General features: G+C 38.3%; 1 protein-coding gene across 1 annotated transcript in view; it reads right to left on the reverse strand.

Moving 5' to 3' along the window:
- Positions 1–3,942, reverse strand: part of igdcc4 (immunoglobulin superfamily, DCC subclass, member 4) — a 106,684-nt gene that overhangs the window by 96,821 nt on the left and 5,921 nt on the right. The gene's annotated exons all lie outside the window — the stretch shown is intronic.

Consider the following 3,942-nt stretch of genomic DNA (forward strand, 5'->3'; position numbering starts at 1 on the left):
CCGTTCGTTGTAGTTCTTGAAAAGGGATTTTTAAAAAACGAAATATCTTCCTTTGGAGTGGACTTTGAGATTTGTAAGTTTGAAGATATTTTTTATGCCCAAACATACACACTACACACTGACTAAAACTCAAAAAGTGAAAAAACATAATAGGACCCCTTTAAAGTATATAAAAATTTTGATCAAATAAATGCAGGGTTGATGACCATAAGTGACATTTTTTTTTTGTTTGTTTTTTAACATTGCCCCTATTTTACATTTGAGCCCCTGCCCCTGAGGAGCTCTCTGCACGTCCCTGAGTTTTGGTGACTATTGATTTCCATTGTACGGAAGAAAAAGAAGGAAAAAATGCCATACAGGTTTGAATGTTGACAATTTTCATTTTGGGTGAACTATCCCCCTAAGAAAGACAAGCAATCACTTTAATTATCATGTAAATGGGTACTCATTAAACCTAGTCTCCCACTGACCCATCCAGTTCCTCTCTTTGTCCATCTTTTCATTTCCTGTTGACCCATCTGAGGTTCTATCTCTGGTCAAGCCACAAGCTGATAGATTTTGACAGCTGTTATCCAGGTCACAGTATCCCTGGAGTCCATGTGTACAAATGTTGAACTCAAATAGCCATTGCAACACAGAACACCGAGAACTAAGCACTATCAGCTTCATTCGTATGAACCATAGATCAGTTTGGGGATTCTTATTAGACTTATTTCAGATGGTCAAATATATAAACATGCATATTGTATGTCAGATATTTACACAACTGAATCAATTTCAGGTCTCACTAGAGATCACTGAAGAAATCTGTCAACCTTTCCTAGGGTCAACAACCTGCGGCAGACCTTTGTAAAGACTGTCAGGAAGTAGGATAATGAATAACTTCCTTGTACGACCCATACTTCCTTCTCCTGAAAATGATTCACCTCATCACTGACCAGCAAACCTGGCAAATGCAAAATGCATGGAGGCTCATAGCTTTGGAAAAATCATCTACACCCAACCAAAAAAAAACAAAAAAAAAACTAAATAATATAAACCAACCTAAATCAATTTCAGTTTCAATCCTTTCCCTCCTGAAACTTGTCACTCACTTGAGATAAAGCAATTACTGTAGCAAATGACAATCATCCAATCAATTCCCGATGGACAAAATCCTACAAAGTCCTACATTTTCTTCTTGTTTGAGAACACTCTGATATACTCCACAACAGTGAAGACCACAATTTCATGCCAAATTTAAAGGGCATTTACACTGACATTAATTTGGATCTACAAAGTGTCTTACATCTTTTTTTTCAATGACAGTTGACATATTCAAGGTGTGAAATCCTCGATTTTTTTTCTAATTTTTAAGTTTATAATGAACATTTATCAGCCGATAGTGAATATTTAATTATTGCTGCATATTTTAAGATTTAGATTATCATCTAGCAGTAAGTCAAAGGGATAGAACAGGACAGAACTACGTAATTCTGACAAGAATCTCAGAACAGCCTGATTTGAGAAAGGGGATTTTAAAATAGGGATTTAAAAAAAAAAAAAAACACCAAGTGGATTTTTATCATTATAGGATGGATGTGTACACACACTTCCAACACACATTTATGTTCAAACAACTTGTAAAGTGAATTTTGCATCCGATGACCCCTTTAAAGGAACACTCCACTATTTTTGAAAATAGGTTTTCCAACTCCCCTATAGAGTTAAACAGTTGAGTTTTACCGTTTTCGAATCCATTCAGCCGATCTCCGGGTCTGGCGGTATAAGACCGACGGAAAATGAAAAGTTGCAATTTTTCTAGGAACTATACTATCATTCCGGCGTAATAGTCAAGGAACTTTGCTGCCGTATCATGGGTGCAGCAGGCGCAATGATATTACGCAGCGCCTGAAAATAGTCCCCAGCTAGGTAACTTCCAATAACCCTATTTCAGGCGCTGTGTAATATCATTGCGCCTGCTGCACCCATGGTACGGCAGCAAAGTAATAATCAGGCACAACATCAAATCAATGAATGGTTTACAAGTATCAGCCAGAATTTCAATATCGGTGCATCCCTAGAGGTTTTAACCAGTAAGACTCTAAGACTTTAGAAAACCATCATTTATCTACTACTTGCCATCCATTTTAATAATTCACTTTGAACAATATCTTCAGCTTAAGCATCACAGCCCAAAATGATGAGAGTATAAACGCCTTGACATACTGTAGAAGCTTCTGCTTCAGTCTACAGTTTGTGCAATAATTGAAAATCCCTTCATCCCTCTCAGGGGCATTAAACAATATTAAGACTGGTTAAAGAAGAGGGAAAATTAGGTCATGAAGAGATGCTTAATGGAGGTAATGGCAGAAGTGCTGCAGCAGTACTAGAGAAAGATTACACAGCAGATCCAGTGATGATGCAGAAAATAAATGCGATGGAGCACAAAAGAGTAACTCTTTCCTTTCTGCAGGACAGGCCGTGTTGCGCTGATGTGGTGATCAAAACATGGTGAGCCCCCCCAGGACAGAGCACGCACTACAGCTCTGAGTCATGCGTTGGAGCCGCAAGCCAGTGAGACCATGTGACAGACCCTGTAAAACATGCCCTCTGGCCTCAACGCTGCTTCTGTCTTTTTGGTGAATCTTTCAAAGCAGACAGCTGTACATGGCTTTCTAGGAGAACACTGGAATGTTAGACAACAACCTTTACATGAGAAAGTTAAACATCTGGATTTTTACAGTGGAGAGGCGCAGCCTGTTAAGTGCATCAACACACTGGTCCTCATTTATTCACCAGGAGTTCACAGATATTTTTATGTATCTTTCTTGTGGAAAAGCAAAGCGCTATGTTCATGAATAGAAAGAGAGAAAAAAAGAGAGATGGATCACCCCAAATCACCCTCATGATTCTCCAGCATCACTTACCACATAACAAAATTCCTCTTCCTCTCTGTAAACCCAGCACACAGACCCAGGGAAGCGCAGCCTGAATTTGTGGGTACAAATCTTAGTGGACAGGAGGGAATAGTCGCAGTGAGGAAACAGGGATGTTATGCTCTTGGTTTTCAAATTAACTGGAAAGACCAACCTGAGCAATCAAAAATTTAACTCACTCCGACAAGAAGATCTACTTGCTCGACCACTCCTTCTACCTTCTCCTGTTATTGTATTTTCTCACAGCATCTCTTGTGGTGACACCTGTCAAAATACTACACTCCTCCACATCACCGCCTGTCCATAACAGAACATCTATTATGATCAAAACATCTCCGATTTCTTTGGCTATCATAATCCACAGGTGCTGAAGTCAGCATTTCATTTGGATTCCAACACCACCACAACATGCCAGTAGCTTTCAATTTGACCCTGAAGATTGTGTTCAGTAATAGTTAAGAACATTTGAGTAGATTTAGGTCTTTTAGAAAATCTGAAATGTCTTCACCCTTTTCCTCAATCAACATGGAGTTCAATCACTAGTTGGATTTCCACCTCTCTGAAATAAGTTTTTTTTCACATCAGGAATGATTCTAGGATGATAAAATAAGATATTTTGAGAAATGTCTCAGTGTTTTTTGTACGTACAATGGAAGTCAATGGTAACCAAAACGGTTCATTAGTAGTTGTACAGTGGCATGCGAAAGTTTGGGAACCCCTTGCAGAATCTGTGAAAATGTGAATAATTTTAACAAAATAAGAGAGATCATGCAAAATGCCTGTTATTTTTTATTTAGTACTGTCCCGAGTAAGATATTTTACATAAAAGATGTTTACATTTAGTCCACAGGACAAAAAAAATAGCTGAAATTATTAAAATAACCCCTTTCAAAAGTTTGGGAACCCTTGGTTCTTAATACTGTGTGTGGTTACCTGGATGATCTACCACTGTTTTTTTGTTTTGTGATGGTTGTTCATGAGTCCCTTGTTTGTTCTGAACAGTTAAACTGAGCACTGTTCCTCA

This window comes from Sinocyclocheilus rhinocerous, unplaced genomic scaffold (genome assembly GCF_001515625.1).
Source record: "Sinocyclocheilus rhinocerous isolate Xijiao unplaced genomic scaffold, SAMN03320098_v1.1 scaffold591, whole genome shotgun sequence".
In the NCBI taxonomy this organism is placed as follows: domain Eukaryota; kingdom Metazoa; phylum Chordata; class Actinopteri; order Cypriniformes; family Cyprinidae; genus Sinocyclocheilus; species Sinocyclocheilus rhinocerous.